Genomic DNA, 23140 nt, shown 5'->3' with positions numbered 1-23140 from the left:
TAAAATTTTAATACAGTAAAAACTTAAAAAAGGCTTTTTTTAAACAAGATATTTTTCCTATACTCACATGGAAACAGAGAAGTTACAAGGAGTCCTCCTTTGATTTCAGATGAAGAAGCATTTTCTAAAACTCTTTTCTAACAACTTTTTGAAGGAAAGATTAGTTTTCCTCTTACGTTGTCTGATGCCATCCTCTGCTGCTGCACGACCTTTGCATTTTCTTTTTCTGTGCAGATGTTTTATACGTGACAACTTGAGTTTTCCCTTAAGGGGAGTTTACTGTCATCTATCTCCTGTCCTCATGTCTTGCTCTACCTTTACTCCTCTTTCTATTGTTTAGTGTGAAACAGCTGCCATAAAATGTCTGAAACCTGAGCTTCTGAGGGGCAGGTGCAGAACTCAGGTGTGAAAAAAATAGAGGGATAGCTGCTTTCTTAATGGAAGTCCATTTATTTGCCTGTGAAATAGCACAGTCAGATTCAGGAAAGGAGAGAAAAAGGTCCACCCACAACTAAAGACTTGGCATTCAGGAGATTGATCATAGGGTGAATTGGCTTCATCCTTTTACAAAACTGAGGTATAATTTACATAAGGTGAAATGCACAGATCTAAATATACGCTGATAAATTTTGACAAATGTTAGCAGACACGTATCTGACACCATGATCAAATTATAGAATGTTGTCACCAGTCCGGGGTGCCTGGTGACTCAGTTGGTTAAGCGTCTGACTCTTGATTTCCACTCAGGTCATGATCTCAGGGTCGTAGAATGGAGCCCCGTATCAGTCTCTGTGCTGAGCATGGAGCCTGCTTAGGATTCTCTCTGTCCCTCTTTCTCTCTACCCTTACCCAGCTTGTGCGTGCATGCCTGCAAGCTTTCTCACTCTCTTAAAAAAAAAAAAAAAAAAAAAAAACAAAGAATATTTTCATCAGTCCAAAATGTTACCTCACGGTAGCTTCTAGTCAATTAGCAATTGCTGTTCTGGTTTTTACTGCCCTAAATTAGTTTTGTCTGTTCTTGGGGTTCATTTAAATAAACATCCAGCACAAATTATTTTTGATTTGTATCTTTCATTTAACATAAAATTGTGGTATTTATTAAGTTACTGTGTATATAGATATCCCATATTTGGTTTGGTTACAACCAAATGAATGTTATGCTTAACTTTAAAATTAAAAAAAAAAGACATTGGAATTTTGATAGGGATAGCACTGAATCTTTAGATTAATTTCAGGAATGTTACCATTTTGGCAACACTGAGTCTTCTGATCCATGGACATGGAATGTCTTTACATTTATTTAGGTATTCTTTTATTTCTTTCAACAATGTTTTGTGTTTATCAATGTACAAGTCTTGTACTTCTTTTATAAGATTTACTTCTAAGTATTTTATTCTTTTTTGATGCTATTATGAATATCATTTTCAGATTGTTTATTGCTAGTATATATAATGAAAATTGATGTTCATAAATAAATGAGTAAAGCAGCCTTGCTTTATTAGTTTTAACAGTTATTTTGGTAGATTCCTTAGGATTTTCTGTAACCAGTAAGTATTATCCATGAAACAAGAGTGTTTTATTTCTTTTTTTTTTAATCTGGATGACATTTATCTATTTTTCTTGCCTAATTTACCTGGCAAGAACCTTGGGTACAATATTTAATAGAAGTATTAATAATGGGGGTGCCTGGGTAGCCGATTCAGTTAAGCATCTGACTCGGTTTCGGCTCTGGTCACAATCTTACTGTTCATTGAATTTGAGCCCTGCATTGGGCTCTGTGCTGGTAGTGCAGAGCCTGCCTGTGATCCTCTCTCCCTCCCTCTCTCTCTGCCGCTCCCCTGCTCCTGGTCTCTTTCTCCCTCCCTCTCTCTCATTCTCTCTCAAAATAAATGAATAAACATTACAAAAATTCAAAAGAAGTGTCAAGAATGAACATACTTGTCTTGTTCCTGATCTTATGTGGCATGCTTTCAGACTTTAATCTCTAAATATGATGTTAGCTATGCATTATTCATCAATATCCTTCATCAGATTCAGGAAGTTGCCTTGTCTTCCTATTTTTTAAAGTAATTTTATCCTTCCATAATTCGTTGTTGTGTTCTTAACATTAGGGACTTATTTACTCTTACATCTGAATTTTAATCTGTTATTGTAGACAAAGAAGGTGTGCCACCTTAATCCTACTTCAAGGCAGGACATGTTGCCCAGCTGTCAGCAATACAATCAGCCAAGAGCCTTCACAGCTCATTTTCTTCAGGGTCGGGCTCAACTGCAGGGAGGAAACTCTGCTAAGGTCATGCATTCCTTAGATATATGCATTTTTGGCTCAATGTGAGAAACTGTAACAGTTTTTGCTCCAGAGTTCTTTGTTGTATTGGCCAAAGTTTTGCCAGATGTATCGTGTTTTTACTTTGCTTTCTATCTAGTCCCTTTTCCTTCCCATTCCTTTCCTAAGTATTGATCCCTAATAACCATCTTGAAACTCCAGACTATATCTGATGATTTGTTTCCAAGGAACTGAACTTCTAACAGTTGGGACCAGTAGTGTTCTAAGAAAGCCAGTGATAAGGTGAAGTTTTGGCTCTTGATTTTATCACTTGGAGCTTGATCTTTGGAGCGTGACTGGCTGAGGACCTCATCACTGATTATCGGTGGAAGTACAATTGTTTAAATTTTAACTGGAGATGAATTGGGAAGGAAATGTATGGCGATGACGAATGAAAGAAAATGTATGAGGAGTTTGAAATATAGAGGAAATAGTAGCTGTAAAGATAATGGGATTGGATAGTTATTGCTAGATTCTACTGGTGCTCATCAGAAAGACAATAAAGATAGGAGAGCAAATAATAAGTGATTGAAAGCTAGATGTCAAGTCAAAGGTCCTCTTCTGTTGCAGACAAAAAAAGTCTTCAACTCTTCCAGGCAGAAAGTAAAGAAAGTAGAGAACCAAGGACTATACTTTAAACGTGATTAAAAACTTAACAAAGTCAAGCTTGTTATATCAAAATAAGGACACTGATTAGGAAAACTTGGGGCCCTGACAAAAAGGATGGAGAGATCTGGATGGATTTTCCTCAAGGTTTTGTTTTCTCAGACTGCTCTGAACACACTGAGGCTGGAGATGGGGTCCATTTCTTTCTTTTAGGACTCTGCCTGTTATAAAACAGTACATAAGGGAACATGTGCTCCCCTCAGGATATTCTCTCATTTATTGGCCATTTCTTCCATAACTATAGCTAGGGTTAAGTTATAGCATACCTTTAGTAGATGTATTCTGGAACTGATATATTGACAGGAGCTGGGGGAGTCTGCTTGGATGTGGATTCTGAGATTGTTTCATCAAGGAGGTCCTTAACATAAAATTAGATCAGGAAGAATTTACTAATTTGAGACTGCTTTCCAAAATAGGATTCAACACTGACAAATGACTTAGGATGATGAGAACTTTCCTTTCGGATGGCTCCCAGAAGTATGAAAAAAAGTGATGGCTTATGCTGAGTGAAGTTGAAATGCCATAATTGCCATGGCAGATGGTGGAGAAAGAGATTAAAAGTCTCAGGGAAATGGAAAAACTAGAATCAACCTATTATGTATGGCCAGAAAACTCTCCAGATGATTATATTCCGTAGGAAAACTCAAAAGACACCATTTACTAAGATAAAGAATGTGCTGAACGTACTAGTATCCCTAAAATATGTTTCGTGGTGGTTCCCCCCTGTAGCCAGGGCTTATAACACCTTGGCTCCTGCATGACCATGGGGGTAAGAAGACTCCGAAACAATGGAGGGCAGGTGGTGGTGGTGCTTAGCCACTAGATGTCAGAGTCTCAATTTATTAAAGTCACTGAAATGGCAAACCAGGGAGCTTGACACAAAAATGTTATGGATATGGTTACTTGAATTCAATGTTACAAAGGGAAATACATATGGGCATTCTGTAAAGATACTGGTAAATATATATAATCAAAAGAAAATAAGAATGAATAAGCAGGCGACTGAGATAATCACCCTACAAAAATTTTCCAGTTTTCAGATCTAGAATCTACTGACATCAAGCCTCCAGAAGGAAATGTGCCATAACACTGATACAAATACATACTATACTTATTCCTCTAATTATTTTTCAATATTACCTATCGCCATTTCCTCAAACAATGATCCCAAGATAAAGGGGCATACCCAGGTGTTTGAGAACTTTTGGATATAGGGTCTGAGTTACCTTGATACTCTTGTCACTATGGCCCCCCTATTACAGTGGGGACTTATCAGATCAGGTGAAAAATGTAATGCTGGCCAAGGTCCAGCTTATGATGGGCCCACCAAGTCTCCAAACCCACCTAATGGTCATTTATCCATTCCCTGAATATATAATTAGATTTGATGTGTTTGGCATTTAACACTGTCATATACTGAGTCTTTCATATGTGGAGTAATGGCCAAATGAAATACCCCTCACCAGCCAAGATGGTAAATAAGAAACAATAAGTCATTACAGGAAATGGAGTGTGGGTAGAGGAGGTTGGAGCTATTATTAAGGATCTCCACGTACTCCTATTCATTCACCAGTTCGGCCACGACTGAAACTAGATGGATACTGTAGGATTACCATACATTACTGAAAGTCAGGTAAATGGTAGCTCTAATCACAGCCACCATGCCATAAATAGTGTCTTTTCTAGAGGAGAATAATATGGATTCCATGGATAACTCTCTTGCTGTCTGTCATGATGCAGTCTGAAGATGTCTGGACCATTTTTGATATTCTGAGATTACATTGATTCATTATATCAATAACATTGTGTTTGTCTGACTGGATGAGCAAGAGGTAGCCAGCTTTGCTACAGGCCTGATAAGATAAATTTTCTCCAGAGGTAGGATATAAACCCTGAGAAGATTCAGGGGGCTTAGCCACTTGAGTAAAATTTTAGAGGTTCAGTGGTTAAGGGCCTGTCAGTATATCCTCTTTCAAAGTAAACGATAAATTATTAAATATTGCTTCTTCTCCCAGAATAAGAAAGCACAATGCCTGATGGGTCTCTTCATGTTCCAGAGATAGCATATTTCACACTCAGCTGATATACTGAGTGACAATTTTGTTGTTGTTGTTGTTCTACCTATGTATGCAGCCAGAGCAGTGAAAGGCCTAGCAGGGCAAGCCTGGTTTTTGTGATACAAACCTTGCTTTTTGGACCATGCAATCTGTCAGAACCAGTATGTTGGAGATATCAGTACTATGTGAAGGTACCAGGTTGATTTTATGTCAAGTACCAGTGGTAGAATTATAATATAGGCTCCTGAGGTTCTAAAAAAGGCTATAACATTTGCATCAGGGAATTATATGTCTTTTGAATAATAACTCGTGGCAGACTTCTAGGCCTGACTATGGCACTGTAAGTGACCATGTGGACAGAACTAATTATGAGGAGTTAGGTCCTGTAATTCCCACCAAATCATAAAGTCAGGTAATACCAACAATAATCCATTATAAGATGGATTAAGAGTTATGCACCCAGGACTGAGCACAGATTCAGAAGACACACAAAAAAACTGCATAATCAGGCAGTCCAGGCACCCATGGCACCCACTGGAGTAGTACCAGCACTTTTCCCCCTTTCTATGGTTAGATGATAAAATATAAATTCAAGTGACCTTTTTGAGTGCCTCTTGGTTCTTTCTTGCCTTGTTGTGACTACAAATGAAGTGAAAGCAACCTCAACCTGGGCATAATGACCATGGTTCAGAGACTTCAGAGATGGTGTGTGCTTTATAACATTAGGCAAGCCACTGCTGTGGGCTGAATTGTGTCCCCCCACCCCCCAAATTCACATGCTGAAAACCTACCCCTCGATATTATGGTATTTGGAGATAGGGCCTTTGAGAGATAACTAGGTTTAGTTGAAGTCATGAGGATGGGGTCTTCATGATGGGACTAGAGCCTTTATAAAAAGAGGAGGAGATACCAAAGCTCTCTTTGCCATGTGAGGACATAGCAGCAAGGTGGTCATCTGCAAGCAAGAAGAGAGCCCCTACCAGGAGCTGAATAGGCTGGCACCTTGATCTTGGACTTCACAGCCTTCAGAACCATGAGAGATTAATGTCTGTTGTTTAAGTCACTTTGCTGGCACTTTCTTGTGGCAGCTCAAGCTGTCTATGACAGCCATCAAGGTCAACAGAGTTGGTAGCTCAGGGTAAGGGGACTCTAGAATGGATAGCAAAGGAGACAGACAATAGGCATTGGGTGCCTTTCTAAGGCTAACTTACATAGCCTCCCTTTTCTACGTTTTCCTTCAGGCAGAGAAGCCTTCAGCAATTGTGGAGAGGCTGTCCTCTGAAAGTTTATGAAGTTTGTATGAGTAGTACCAGGGGTGGGCAATGGTGGCATAGAGATGTGTTATGAAGATGCCCCTTCAGAGAAGAACTTGCTGCTCAGCTATGTGCATTGCAGTCAGCAGACATCCTTCAGCTCTCAGTTCCTTCAGGACTTGCCTCAGTTTCCCAAACTTGTTCCACCCCAGGTCATACCCTTTCTAGGGAAGCCCACAACAGGTGACTGGATCAGTGAGTTATCTAAGACCTGGCCATTTTGGCCTGATAAAGAACACTATGATAGCTAATACTGCCACTAGAACTCACCACCAGGTTGGACAAGACTTTCTCAGGCTTCATTGCAGTTAAAATTCTTCCTGTATATAGTCCTGCTTCCTATGTCTTTCACAGATCCATGGATTTTTATAATGTATTTTTAATTAAATTGTTTTTATTGGAAGGAATACTACAAAAAATTGTTTGTTTGGGGCCCTGCATGCCCTAGAGTCAACCACTAGCCAAATTGACCCAATTCAGTCAATTTCTTGGCTAGTCTTCTTTTACACTCACAATTCTACTAGAGGATGCGGCCATCTGATTTCTTCTCCCATATTGCTAACTCACTACTGCCCACTTGGGGTTGCAGTAAATTCATTCTTAATTTCTAGAAATGAGAAGCCTTTTGTAATTAAGGAAAAAAAAATCTTGCAAGTAAAGGGATTTTCCTAATTGTTACTAGTTTTGACAGTTAACATATTCCCTTCATATACTCAGGAATATGCTATTTACTTCTTTTCTGCTTCCTGAAACACCTTACATATTTTCTTGGCAGGCATTTAGAGCACCTGCACATAAACCATGGGTAAAGTATGGAATAGAGGCTTCTGTATTGACTTCTGTGTTAATTTTCTGGGCAATGATTAGTTAGTTGAGGTTTTATTTGTTCTTATGAAACTACTGAACTACTGCTCTGAGTCGGCTCAGTTTCGATGGAAGAGATTGATTTCTTGGCAATGTTTTCAATTCTTCTACCCCATGCTGATAGCAGCTGGGTGAGAAACACATTCAGCATTGCTTTCATGCTTGACAGTTATAGTTGTGACCATGCTAATTACCATCCTGTCTAATAGCACAATGGGGACATGGTATAGTAGTGAGAGTGATTATAGTCTTGCCTTTTTGGGGAAGATTTTATTGGAAGTCATGTGTAATTTGTAATTAAAGTTCTAGTCATCCTTGGTAAATCTATCTCTTTTCTAGTATAAAATTCTAGTTTACTTTCATTTTGATTCAATATTTTGCAAGTTAGGTATATCTGGGGATGGGATCCTAAAGGTCTCATGTTGTGTAGCCTGTGACAGGAATGGGAACATAACAACATTGTAGTATGCCTTATTCTTATAAAATTCTTAAATTAAGAAATAAAATATATTTAAATGAAAGAATAAAATAATTTATATTTTAAAATATTTTGTTGAGAAGATCATAAAACAAAAATATACACTTCAATGAAATACTATAAAGTACAAAATGAAGAACCAGGAAATCATGTCTACTACCAATTACTACAGCCTGGATCTCCATCCTTGCCCCCAGAGTAGGCTCTCCTTAACTTTCGTGATATATGCTTTCTTTTCTTTGTAATTTTTTCCATTGGAGCACAGATCTCTCATCATTATACTATAGTTTTACCTGTTATAGAACTTCATATAAATCAAACCACGCAGTGAGTGTTCCATTTTTTCTGGCTTCTTTTGCTCAATGTTCTGTTTGTGAGACACACTCCTGTTGTTGATGTACGTAGAATTGGTTCATTTTCATTGTTTGAGTATTCTACAATTTGTTCTTCATTTTAATGCTGATAGATGTTTGGGCTCTTTCCAGTTTGAGGTGTTTATAACCAGTATGCATATTTGTAGATGTCTTTTGCTGCACATGTGCACACATTTTTCTTGGATATATACCTTGCAGTAGGATTCTTATTATAGTGTGTGTATATGTTAAATTTTAGATGCTGATTCCAAACTGTTTCCAAAGTTGTTGTCCCAGTTTATTATCTCACCAGCAATGTATGTTAGTTCCTATTGCTCTACATTCTTGCTAGCACATGGTTGTAAGATCTTAATTTTAGTTATTCGTGGGTTTCTAGTAGTATCTCTTTGTGATTTTAATTTGCATTTCCCTGATTTCTTCTAAGATTGAAAACATTTTCATATATTTATTGGCCATAAGGCTATCTTCTCTAGGAAATGCCCATTCCACTCTTGTTTCCTTTCCCTTTTGATTGGCTAGCTTTTACTTTTGGATTTGTAGGAGTTCTTTATATATTCCCATATGTGTTCTATATCTTTTTCTGTACATCGGCTTGCTTTTGGCTCTCTTAATGATACCTTTTTTTTTTTTTTAACACTTATTCATTTTAGAGAGAGCACGAGTAGGGGAGGGGCAGAGAGAAAGGGAGACACAGAGAGACAGAATCCAAAGCATGCTCCAGGCTCTGAGCTGTCAGCATAGAGCCCGATGTGGGGCTTGAAATCATGAACTGGGAGATCATGACCTGAGCCACAGTCAGATGCCTAAGCAACTGAGCCACCCAGGCACCCCTTGATGATATCTTTTGAAAAATAAAAGTTCTTAATTTTTATGTAGCACAATTTTTAAATCTTTTTCTTATGTGCAGTGCTTTGGTGCCTTGTTTAAGAAACGTTTTCCTATTCCAAGGTCATGAAGATAAATTATTTTGTATCATATTTTGAAAATTCGTGGTTTTGCCTTTTACATCTATATGCCAGGAAATTTTGATTATATGTGATATGAAGTAGAAATAGTAGTGAATATATATATATATTTTCCCCCCATATTTTATCCAGTTGTTTCATGGCTATGTATTGAAAAGGCTGTCTTGCATGGTATTGGCACAAAAACAGACACACAGACCAATGGAATAGAATAGAAACCCCAGAACTAGACCCACAAACGTATGGCCAACTCATCTTTGACAAAGCAGGAAAGAACATCCAATGGAAAAAAGACAGCCTCTTTAACAAATGGTGCTGGGAGAACTGGACAGCAACATGCAGAAGGTTGAAACTAGACCACTTTCTCACACCATTTACAAAAATAAACTCAAAATGGATAAAGGACCTAAATGTGAGACAGGAAACCATCAGAACCCTAGAGGAGAAAGCAGGAAAAGACCTCTCTGACCTCAGCCGTAGCAATCTCTTCCTCGACACATCCCCAAAGGCAAGGGAATTAAAAGCAAAAGTGAATTACTGGGACCTTATGAAGATAAAAAGCTTCTGCACAGCAAAGGAAACAACCAACAAAACTAAAAGGCAACCAACGGAATGGGAAAAGATATTTGCAAATGACATATCGGACAAAGGGCTAGTATCTAAAATCTATAAAGAGCTCACCAAACTCCACACCCAAAAAACAAATAACCCAGTGAAGAAATGGGCAGAAAACATGAATAGACACTTCTCTAAAGAAGACATCCAGATGGCCATCAGGCACATGAAAAGATGTTCAGCGTCGCTCCTTATCAGGGAAATACAGATCAAAACCACACTCAGGTATCACCTCACGCCAGTCAGAGTGGCCAAAATGAACAAATCAGGAGACTATAGATGCTGGAGAGGATGTGGAGAAACGGGAACCCTCTTGCACTGTTGGTGGGAATGCAAATTGGTGCAGCCGCTCTGGAAAGCAGTGTGGAGGTTCCTCAGAAAATTAAAAATAGACCTACCCTATGACCCAGCAATAACACTGCTAGGAATTTATCCAAGGGATACAGGAGTCCTGATGCATAGGGGCACTTGTACCCCAATGTTCATAGCAGCACTCTCAACAATAGCCAAATTATGGAAAGAGCCTAAATGTCCATCAACTGATGAATGGATAAAGAAATTGTGGTATATATACACAATGGAATACTATGTGGCAATGAGAAAAAATGAAATAGGGCCTTTTGTAGCAACGTGGATGGAACTGGAGAGTGTAATGCTAAGTGAAATAAGCCATACAGAGAAAGACAGATACCATATGGTTTCACTCTTATGTGGATTCTGAGAAACTTAACAGGAACCCATGGGGGAGGGGAAGGAAAAAAAAAAAAAAAAAAAAAGGACGTTAGAGTGGGAGAGAGCCAAAGCATAAGAGACTGTTAAAAACTGAGAACAAACTGAGGGTTGATGGGGGGTGGGAGGGAGGGGCGGGTGGGTGATGGGTATTGAGGAGGGCACCTTTTGGGATGAGCACTGGGTGTTGTATGGAAACCAATTTGTCAATAAACTTCATATAAAAAAAAAAAAAAAAAAAAAAAAAAAAACTGAGAACAAACTGAGGGTTGATGGGGGGTGGGAGGGAGGGGAGGGTGGGTGATGGGTATTGAGGAGGGCACCTTTTGGGATGAGCACTGGGTGTTGTATGGAAACCAATTTGTCAATAAATTTCATATATATAAAAAAAAAAAGAAAAGGCTGTCTTTCTTGCATTGTTCTGCAATGCTACCTTTATTTTAAAATAAATGTCCATATATGCATAGATACCTTTTTGGGCTCTTTTTAAATCAATTTCCATTGTCTGTTTGTATATTTAGGAATTAATATCACACTGTATTAATTAAATGTTGCTTTACAATAAATATATCAAGGGTTAAAACAAATATTTCCCCTTCTTCTTCTATCTTGAGTAGTATCTTGACTATTATAAGTCCATTGGATTCAACTTAAATTTTAGAATAATTGATAAAGTTACACACACATACACCCACTCTGTTATCATTGTATTGATTCTTTAGAAGTTTGAGGAGAATTAATCTTTATAATATCAAATTATCTTCATAGTATCATGAATAAACATGCTATATAGTTACATTTATCTAGATCTTCCTTAATTTCTCTCAATAATGTTTTATTTTTTTGTTTATTTATTTATTTTGAAAGAGAGAAGGAGAGAGAGCACACGATCCTGGGGTGGGGGGTGGGGAGAGAGAGAGAGAGAGAGAGAGAGAGAGAGAGAGAGAGAGAGAATCCCAAGCAGGCTCTACACTGTGAGTGCAGAGACCGACATGGGGCTCAATCTAAATGACCATGAGATCATGACGTAAGCCAAAATCAAGAGTCAGATGCTTAACTGACTGGGCTAACCCGGTGCCCCTGTTTTATTTTTTTAATTTTTTAAATTATTTTATTTATTTTATTTTATTATTATTTTTTTTATGTAGAGGTCTTACACATCTGCTATTAGATTTTCTATTCCTCATAATTAGGATGCTACTATAAACAGTATGTTCATTAATACTTTTATTTTCTAATAATTTATTGTGCAAATTTATGGAAATATAATAGATTATTCCATTTTGAACATATAGTCAATAACTTCCTAAAATAATTTATCAGTTCTAAAAATGTACATGGTTTTACATTTTCTATATATACTGTCATATGATGGGATAGTACAGGATAGTGGTTAAGAATGTAAGTTCTAGAACTAAGCTGAGTTCCATTTCTAGCACTGCAACATTTCAGATAGGTCTTTTGGTAAGCTATTTAAGCTTTTCTAGTTTATTACCTGTAAAAATGATAGAATCTATCTCATAGGGATTTTGTGGGATTTAATTAGGTGCCAAACTGAGTGAGCTTCCTGAGGGAGCTAGCTAGCTATAGCTAGGAAACCAAGAATAGAGACCAAGCATATATAAAAATTTAAATATAAAAATAAAAATTTTGAGAGTAGTTTTAGATCTACAGAAAAAATGCAAAGGTAGTAAAGTTCCCACATACTTCACATTCACTTACCCCTATTATTAATATCTGACAATATTTTTTTCTGTTCCAGGATTGTATCCCGGATACCATATAACATTTAATTGTCCTGTCTCTTTAGGCCTCTGTAAACTGATGGTTTTTCAAATTTTTCTTGCTTTTGATGACCTTGACAGTTTTGAGGAACACTGGTCAGGTATTTTGTAGGATGTCCCTCAATTTGAGTTAGCCTCATCTTTTTTCTAATACTGAGACTGGGGTTATGGGGTTTGGGAGGAGACCACAGAGATCGCATCACATCTAGGTTATATACTATCAACATATTTATTGTGGTTAATGTTAACCTTGATCACCTGGCTAGATAGTGTTTGTCCGTCTTCTCCACTAAGTTACTTTTCTGCCTCTTTCCATATTGTATTCTCTGAAAGAAAGTCACTATGTATAGCCTACACTTCAGCAGAAGGGCAGAGGCACAAGTTCTTGAGGGCACAGTTATCTATATAAATTATTTTAAATTCTTCTATGTGGAAGATTAGTCTCTTCTTACCCATTTATTTATTCAGTAATTTATATCAGTATCAACTCAGAGATACTTATTTTATACTTTGCGTTATAATCCAATACTACTTTATTTATTTTGTTGCTCAAATTGTTCCAGTTTTGGCCATTGGGAGCTCTTTTAGGTGAGTCCTGTGTCTCAAAGATATATATATATATATGTATATATATATATATATATGTATATATATATATATGTATATATATATATATATATATATATCACCCACATTTTATGTTTTTGTTTTGTTTTCCTTTTTTAGATCTTAGGTAAAAGTGAAACTTTTAAGGTGCCTCTAGTGAAGAACAAGAAAAAAAATACAACAATAAGCCCCTGATGAAGAAATTCTAAAGGGATGAGGCTTTATGTCTGGCAGAAAGAAAAGTGAGGGAACACTAATTGCCTTAAACTATCTGATATATCTTAGTTGTTAGAACTAGCACTACTAACCACAATTCAAAGGGAAATGGACAAGAACTTGGGAAATTTTTTTTTAATATGTAGCTGTAAGACTCTAGAATTGCCAAGACAATCTTTCTCTAATTGTTACACTAAAAAACGAAATTAAAAAATCAAAAAAGGAGGAGTTTTAAGGTAACTGAAAGGAACTAATTTTTAGTGAGTACTTACATTGTATTCCTGGCATTTTGCATAAGTTATATCATTTGAACAATAGCCATCTTCCTCTGGTTTTCTCTGCTCAAAGCCTGAGGAATAAACTCTTGTTCTCATGTTACATTATATTCTGTGAATCATCAAAAGCCAACTGAAGAATTTCAGGAAATAAGAAACATTAGTTATTTTTATAGAAGGAAGTCAAATTACATCCAAACTCCATAGAAATGACTTTTTTGCTTCTTTGTAAGTTTCCAATAATAAGCAGTGAGGTGCAAATAATAGGATTTGGAACAGCTTGTTCCAAATACATTCAACTGTGGAGTGTCCTTTTCAGCTACCAAGAGCACACCAGTAACTTCTGTAATCTAACCTGCTGTTGCTGATAAACATGATTCACCAGTGAAGAGAGGGGTTCCATGGACCTTTGACTCATGTGTGATGCATAATGCTTGGAGACCCCAACTGAGGCTAATCTATTCTCTCTGCTGTGCTTCTGACCTTGGATTATTACCTGTATTTGGTTCAAGTAATGAGATTCTCAGGCAGAATCACACATTTATTTTCTCCTACAATTTAAGAGATCTCAGGGACTAGTTATGTTATTACCTGTCAAAGCAGGTATCCTTGGTTTCTAGGTCTCTCTTGCTCTCCTGACAACAATTTCAGTCTGTTGCTTCTGAAGTTGGAACCTAGAATAAATAATAGAGGCTCCTGAAATAGTTCCCCAAATCCCCAGACATGCATGCTTTCCCTAAGAAGGGTTTATACCCACATTCAGAGAGATAGAGAGGTACCCTCCTGCATTTTAATAACCCCTTTTAATACAATTTCTATAATGTTGGCATATCTCTTTCCTAGGACTGCCTTAATAAATAACCACTTAATTTGATAACTTTATTTATTTTTCAGGAGAATGTTTTTTTATTCAGACCCCCCCCCCCCCACACACAAAACCACAGTTTTCCAATAACACACAGGTATGGGTAGGGAGAGGTGTCTGTCCATCCAGTCCCAGCCCCTAGCCCATGTGGTTTTGTCAGCAATAAGAGGTGTGGGGGTAATGTCCCAAAATAAAAATGGTGTTATGTATGTGTATGGGAAGGAGAGGCGTGCAAAAGCAGTGGGGAATAGTGGGGGAAAGAGACAGAGGAGGTCAGTACTGGGAACGCTGCAAGTGGGAGGCCACTGCATAACATTCGGTGTTGATCATACCGCCGTGGACACACACTTTGCCCATCAGTGGTACTAGCATCTTGGCAGTCCTGCGGACAGTGATGTTGAAAGTGGGAGCTCTGAGGGTGCTCTTGGTACGAAGATCCACGGTAAATTCCCCTTCCTGCAACAGTGAGTCCCAGATGAAAGAATATTTTTGGTCCCCAACTGTCCGCCCATTCACGAAAAAAACCTTGACGGGTCTTTGCAAAGCAGGACACCAAACTCAGCTGGCATGTTTTTGACTAAGGTTTTATCGGGGACGGCGACCCAGATGGGGGGCGAGTCCTTTTAGGCCAGGACAGCCGCGTCCTGACACGTGACCTCTGCCAGGAGGTTGTGGATGTAGATCCAGGGCGCCTCCGGCTGGCGGGCGCGGGAAGGTGGAGAGCTCCAGCACGCGCTGTCATTGGGACCTTGGCTCTGCTATGTCTGATGACTTTAAATAACAAATTTATTTTCTCAGTTCTGGAGCCTAGAAGTCCGATATCCTGGTGTCGGCAGTGCCATGCTCTCTAGGAATGCTGTAGGGAACAATCTTCTGCTTTTTCTATGTCTGGTGGCTCCCAGAAATCTTTGGCTTTCCTTTGCTTGTAGCTTCATCACTCCAGTCTTTGCCTCTGTATTTGCATAGCCTTCTTTTCTGCAGGTCTCTGTGTGTTCCCTCCTCTTCTTACAGGATCACCAGTCATTGGATTTAGGGTGCACCCTAGTCCTGTATGATCTCATTTTACCTTAACTAATTGCATCTACAGAGGCCTTATTTCCAAATAAGATTACATTCTGAGGTCTGGGTAGATATGAATTTTTGAGTATACTGTTCAACTTAATGTACTATAAATAGTCATTTATTTTCTCAATCAAAGCCAATTAGGAGTACAGACAGGCAGATTAAGGGGACTTCTGAGACTATACATGGAAAACAATGAGAAATGCTGGCTGACAATCTAACAATGAGGGAAAAGTCAAAAACTCTCAAACACACTTATATTTTGTGTACATTATATCAGAGCCCTCAAATGTATATACATAATTATTCTATCAAGAATGTGTTTATCTGGAGGCATTGTCCCATTACTAGTTCTTAGAGACCATTTTATAAATATTAACTTAATTCTTCATAATGAAACATTACTTTTTCTATAAAACAAAATATTCCTAAAAAATATTTGATTTTCTTATTATCTCATTTTCGCATCTAAAATGTCACCTCAAGGGGCGCCTGGGTGGCGCAGTCGGTTAAGCGTCCGACTTCAGCCAGGTCACGATCTCACGGTCCGTGAGTTCGAGCCCCGCGTCAGGCTCTGGGCTGATGGCTGGGAGCCTGGAGCCTGTTTCCGATTCTGTGTCTCCCTCTCTCTCTGCCCCTCCCCCGTTCATGCTCTGTCTCTCTCTGTCCCAAAAATAAATAAAAAGCGTTGAAAAAAAAAATAAATAAAAATAAAATGTCACCTCAATAAGAAAAAAAAAGATGATAGATGTATTACTTCCAACATAAACTAGAACACTTTCTCAATAATATCAAGTATTTGTGGAGCATATCCTAATTAATGAGAAGTTTCTATATCATAATAATTAAGAGTGCAAACTCTGATAACAAACTCTATGGATTTGAAGCAAGGCTCTACACTTTACTGTCTGTGCTTTTTTTTTTTTTTTAGTTTCTTTCTCTGTAAAATGGACAATATAATGGTACATAGTTCATAAGGTTGCTTTAAGAATTAAAAGATTATATGAATGTATGTCAGTGCCTATATGTGTGTATAGACATATATATAGGTATATATGTAATATATATGAAGGTATATACATAATATGCATAATATATAATATATTACACAGCATAGACATTATTATATGCTTACCAAAGTTCTAGGTCTTTTATTGGATCATGTCATATTATATTCACAATCAACCTTTAAATTAAATATAATTTTTAGCATATCCATTCTACAAATTAGAGAAAATGGTATTATTTGCCAAAGAGGTCAGTAATTTGCTGAAGGTCACACAGTGGAGCAGTTAGGATACTAACATAGGTCTTCTAGTTCCAAATATCATACCATCAGTTATTATATAATATCTCCTCACCACTTTATAGGCAATTAATAAACACTAGTTGATTAAGTCTATGCTCTGATTTCTGTTGATTTGACTTGTTCATAAACCTCTCAAATTTATGTTTCTCTTTAGTGGCTGAAAGTCACTTTATTAGTTATCTATCACTCTATGACTAATTACCTCAAATTCTAGCGGCTTAAGGCAATAATAATTATTTATTGTCTCTCACCATTTTTGTGGGTCAGGAATTTGGAACAGTCTCACCAGGCAGATTGTGATTCAGGCCTCTTACTAGACTGCAGTCACATGTTAACTGGGGTAGAAGTCGTATGAAGCCTTGACTGGATCTGGAGGATCCATTTCCAAGGATTCAAATTGGTGCTGACTGTTGAAGGGAGATCTCAGTCCCTCTTCACATGGGGCCCTCCGCTCCATAGGGCTCTCTACTTGAGGGTCCTTCTGACACAGAAGCTGGCTTTTTCTAGAGTAAATAAGAGATCAGTACAGAAGTTCCAATGACTTTTGTGGCCTTAACTTGGAAGTCACAAAACTTCTTCACTTCTGCTGTATTCTCCTGGTCTCAGAGATCAGTCCTGATTCACATACAGGAGATTATTCAAAGGTATGAAGTTTTTTATGGGCTATTTTGGAGGCTGGCTTGTGTGCACAGCATGTTTCTGTCTCTAGCCTCTCTGTTTTGGTATTTCTCTCCCTTCCAATGGAGAGATGCCTCTTCTGGATCCTGTAATAACCTGCTCCCTGAACTCACTTCCCCGTAGGTTTACAAAAGTAGAAAGGTGACCTGCCCAAGGACAAGCATGGGTCACTTCCAGCAGTATTATCCCTGCATGGAAATATACAGATTCAAAAGATCATCTGTCTAAATCATCCAACGAGCACATGGGAAAACTGTCTATAAATTTCTCTTGCTTCTCCTGGTTCTTTCTCTTTTCATAGCCTGAGTGTTCAGTTCTTCCAGAATTTTCTGTGTTCTTAGGTATATTAGAGTTGTGTTTTCCTTCACCATCAGACAATCCTAATAGGTACATCTTCACACACACACACGTGTCCAAGGATAAAATGCATGAGTGTGTTATATGGATAAAAAAAAAAAAAAAAAAAACAGAAAGCCCTTTTTCGTTGTGGTTGCTTAGTGTCTCAGGCAACTGAATCATTTTGCTCAGGGAGACATGTGATCCCTGAAAGGGAGTTTAAAACCTGCCCTAGAGACACCTTTTACCTCTTCTTTTGTGAGGGCCTGCCATCACAGGCTGGGTGCTAAAAGATTACATTCCTTACAAATCTTGGCTTATTACTAATAGGAGTTCTGTTCATAGAAGAATTGTTGATTTAGTTAGCATTTTAGATTCATGGTTTAGTCCTGTACATATAAAAGTCAAAATATGTCTCTTATATACTATTGATATAATAATAATATTGGTGAATTTATGACTCTTTCATATGCTGAAAGATTCCCACATACTAATGTGTACAAGGTATTTCTTTTGTAAAATTTTTTTTTCTTTAATGTAAATCCATTTCAAATGATCTGGTCTTTTTCTTCTTGCTTTCATTATTATAAACCATGAACACCAACTTCTAAAATATATTTTCTCAGCTGGAAGTATATATTATTAGTTAGTCTTCAAAACTAATAGAAATAGACATTGTGTTCCAATCACTTTACAACCTGAAAAACAAGCTTAGGGGAAGAAGGGATAGAATTATGTGTGGGAAGGTAAAAACAAGGATAATAGTTTCTGGCACACTGTTAAGTGTGTGTGGGTGGTCAAGACACCATCAGCTGAGAAGCAAATATCAGAGTATTTATGTAAGGTGCTTTCGAAACATTTTCCCTCCAAATTAACGTGTTGGGGTTTTGTTTTTTTTTTTCTTTTTTTTTTCCTGAAATGATTAATTGGTATCTACATCAGCTATTCCTTATAAATGAGTCACATGTAACATGATGAATCAGGTGCTAACATGGCAAAGGCTACTGGACCATATTTCATTTGAAGATGGGATTTCAGTATACTCTAAGTAGAAATAAAAAGATGCCCCCTGTCGTTCACTTGTGTTGAGTTTTGCCATAAACTAACAAACACACTGTTTGCCATAAACAGTGTGCCTGAAACACTCAGGCACACACAGGTATACATACAAACTTTCATAGGGAATATCAGCTTTCTTCTGTATCCAGCTAGGTGCTTGGATGTTTCACATGTGTAGTAACTGTGTTCTGACTGCTGATATCAGGGTTTGTGTATGTGCAGATTTGTATAAATACTTTTGGACATGAAAACATGTACATACTTGTTTTCATGTTTTATTATCTGTGTGGGCCTTGGATGTGTCTGTGTGTTTGTGTCTTATGTGTCCTGCTTGTTAACTTATTTCATTCCATGCTCCCTTGTTACTACTTCCTCATACCTGTAGTATTTTGCTTCTCTTCTTTCACCTCATCACCCCCATACAGAGTTCACATAACCCTTTGAATCACATAAGACCTTTTTAGATTAAATGACCATTTGAGAATTCAGAATTCCTTTCTTTTCCTCCCATTTTCCTAAACTATTTCTCTGTGTTTTACAGAAATCTCTTCACTATTGTGGGTTGACAATATCTAAGATACATTTTCCTTGTGTGGGAGAGGAGAAAGGCAAAGAAAAATAACTGATATTCCATGGAAGGGAAATATAAGTCAAAGAGATATATGGAAGTCATCTTTTGGCATAGTGATTTTTTAAAAATTATATAGAAGCGGAGCACCTGGGTAATTCAGTTGATTAAGCGTCTGACTTCAGCTCAGGTCATGATCTCACGGTTTGTGAGTTCGAGCCCTGCATCAGGTTCTGTGCTGACAGCTCAGAGCCTAGAGCCTGCTTCGGATTCTGTGTCTCCCTTTCTCTTTGCCCTTCCTCCACTCACACTCAGTCTCTGTCTCTCTCTCTCTTTCTAAAATAAGTAAATATTAAAAAATATAGAGAAGCAATATATTCATTTATTCACCTAGCATTTATTGATCTTCTTTTGAGTATAAGGTAGTGTTCCAGGCAATATGTAACAATGATAATGGTGTTGAGCTCTTCAAATTTTGCTAGAAGTTGTGCTAAAAGAAAAATATCCAAATAAGTGATTTATTTTTTAATAAGAAGATATCTCTCAAGAAATTGTTCTAATAGAGCACTGGACTTGGAGACTGAATATCTACACAGATACCCTGGCCCTCCAGCCCTCCATAATGTAGCCAGAATCTTTAGATTCAAATGCAAAAACGATGAAATTATGTCTCCTTGTCCTTTAAATGTTTTCTCATTGTCCTTAGGGTAAAGACAGCAGTCTTTAACACAGCCTACAGATCCTGCATAGTCTGGCTCTCTTATTTCTCTAATTTCATCTTCTGTTACTGTTCCTCTTATGCTGTATCCTCTAGGCACTACAGCCGTATTTCATTTACTAGACAATGCTTCATCTCTTAGAACTGTTGTCCATTGTATCTTTCTCTCTAAAGCACCTCTCCTTTACTTGCTTTTTAACTTCTACTCATCTCACTTAGAACAGATTAATTTCTGTGAGTTTCTTGAAATCCTGTTGCTTTCCTTTGGATCACTTATCTCCTTTTTTAATTGTATATTAATTTGTGTCATTAACATTGCACACTCCCACTCAACTATCTATGTTCCTGGCCATTGAATTCCCTATGCCTATCAGTTTCTGACACACAGTTTTTGAAATGATCGGAGGAACTTATTTAACTGATCTGAAACAAAGTTTCAGCAATTTTAGAATGGGTTTAATAATTTAGTAGGTTAACTGAGAGAATGAATGTGCATTGAAACTTTGAGAATGCTATAAAATATAAGGTAGAATAATACTTAGAGGATAAAACCAAGAGGAAGAGAAGAACTGGTTGGTGATATGGGTGGGGAGATTGAAAGAAATCAGGGTTTCTTGTAGAAAGGAAACAATAAGAGGAAACACTCTCTCCATATATATGCATATATGGAGATATATATCTGTATCTTAAGATGGTTTGAAAGGAAATTTTAAAATTAAAATTTCTTCCTTCATCTGTCTTCACTTCTAGCTGTAATCTGCAGTTGTGAGTACTTTAAAGAATGTTTTCACTTCATGTGTGGTTATCACTGTTTCTCTAAATTATATTATTTATTTCTGTTTCTTGATTTATCAACTTCAGTCAATATCTACTAAGTTTAGATTATCATGTTAACTTCCACCTTTCTTCTTTCTAGTACCAAATTATTATTTACAATATTTATAACTTCTCTAGTATTGTATCTATGACTTTAAGTAATATTCTTCAACAAATATTCCTTGAATCATGTAATTTAAAAGTACGCATTGACCTCATATTACATATGATAAAGTAGTATACTTATATTTTTCCTAATTCTCTGTACCTTTGTGTTTTCTTAATTCTGTCACATAGCATTGTTTGATTTGCCAAGTCATATTTTGTTTCAGTGTTTCAAGTTTCATGTTCTTGCCTGTGTTTTCACTATTGGTTGATTTTAAAAATTGAAACCAGGGGCACCTGGGTGGCTCAGTCAGTTAGGCATCTGACTTTGGCTCAGGTCATGATCTCATGGTTTGTGAGTTTGAGCCCTGTATCAGGCTCTGTGCTGACAGCTCAGAGCCTGGAGCCTGCTTTGAATTCTATGTCTTCATCTCTCTCTGCTTCCTCCCGTCCCCTCATTCATGTTCTGTCTCTATCTCTCTCTCAAAAATAAATAAACATTACAAAAAAATTAAAAAATTGAAAATATATCAACCTCATAAAATATTAACATTATGTAAATGTGATTGATGTTATGCATAAATATTATTTAAATTATTTATTATAGTATTAAGCTTATAAATATTATTGCAATCCAAATATTGTCATGGGCCCATTGAAAAAGGGGATGTAATCCTACATAATTGAAACTGTGCCAAGCAAAAGACAAATTCCAAGGTCTTAGTGCTCAAAATCATATTATATTTTAGTGTGCTCAATATGTGATCTTTGGGTTTCTTACATAGCTTATGGTTCTCCAAAGAGTTTCTAATTCCATTTTTTTATTCTTACTGGCAGCAAAATGCCCATAAGTTTAGTCATATTGGTAAAATATTCAAGATCTTAATTATACAGATTGTTGAGTGGGATCCATCTTGTCCTTAAGGAATTTTTTTTTCCAGAACCTTCTGACTTCCTGTTTTTTGTTTGTTTGTTTGTTTGTTTTTGTTTTATTTGAGAGCAAGTGTGTGAGCAGGGAAGAGAGACAGAGAAACAGAGAGAGAATCTTAAGCAGGCTCCATACTCAGACTGGAGCCCAACAGAGGACCCTGACTGGCATCATGACCTGAACTGAAACCAAGAGTCAGACGCTCACAACCAATTGAGCCAGCCAGGTGCCCCTTCATTCATATTTTGTAACAGAGGATGATCTTTCATTCTGCAGATTATATTTTTCATCAGCTCAGAAATGCATATTTAAGGGGCACCTGGTGGCTCAGTCGGTTAAACGTCCGACTTCGGCTCAGGTCATGATCTCGCGGTCTGTGGGTTCGAGCCGCTTGGGACTCTGTGCTGACAGCTCAGAGCCTGGAGCCTACTTTGGATTCTGTGTCTCCTTCTCTCTCTGCCCCTCCCCCACTTGTGCTCTGTCTCTCTCTATCAAAAATAAATAAATGTAAAAAAAATTTTTTTAACTTATTTTTTCTTTTCCCGTTTATATTCTTATTTCTAGGATTCTTCTTAAACAGATGTTGTCTTTCCTATATTTATTTTCCTTTCTCCTTACTTTAATAATTTACATTATGTTTGCTTTTTTTGCTTCATAATTGTTAATTAACATATTAATATATTAATAAATGTTTATTGAATAAATATTGAGCTCTAAGCTCTGTGAATATAATTGGAAGCAGGCAAAAACCTTGTCCTTACATTATAGAGTCTAATACACCTAGTTAAGGCTTTCTGAGTGATTTCCTCAGTTCTGTCTTAGAGAACAGTAATTTTGCTTCATTTATGTTTACTTTATCATTTTTAACCTCTAGAAAAATTTTAAATTTTTTATCATGTTTCTAATATATAAAAAAAGTCTTTTTTTTAAATCTTCTACTTTTTTCTTAGGCCTCTTCTAGTTTCATGATTTCAGTATTTACTTGAATAGCACCAAGATTTGTAATTATGTTTCTTACAAAACTTTAAATTTCAGAGATGTGAGGTAAAAGTTTTTCAGGTGCACATGGAAAAATCAGACCTGATCACAGATGAAGACGACCTAACTAACTAGTTGTATTGTCCTTCAGTATGGAAGCTAAAGTTCTATGGGTGTGATATATTGTAGGACACAAAGGAAGGGTAAGGGTACACACAGCACATTTCTCATTATCTTTCTCTGGGGTAGCGATGTTCTTAATTGCCCAGCACACTCTCTCTCCTCCAATCCATTATCCATATTTGAAGGCATGATTAGTATACACTGGGGCAAACCTATGATCCAAGTGGGTCTAGTCCTCAACATTGGCTGTGCCTTGGCCAGGTCTCCTCCAAGAATCACAGTATCAACCTGGTTACTAATAGTAACCTGGAAGCCAGTGGTGTATCA

General features: G+C 37.2%; 1 pseudogene; it reads right to left on the bottom strand.

Moving 5' to 3' along the window:
* Positions 1-14406: 14406 nt before the first annotated feature.
* Positions 14407-21645, bottom strand: LOC115513082 (annotated as a pseudogene).
* Positions 21646-23140: the final 1495 nt, after the last annotated feature.

This window comes from Lynx canadensis, chromosome B1, assembly GCF_007474595.2.
Source record: "Lynx canadensis isolate LIC74 chromosome B1, mLynCan4.pri.v2, whole genome shotgun sequence".
NCBI classification, from domain to species: domain Eukaryota; kingdom Metazoa; phylum Chordata; class Mammalia; order Carnivora; family Felidae; genus Lynx; species Lynx canadensis.
This window is presented reverse-complemented; position numbering and strand designations above follow the sequence as displayed.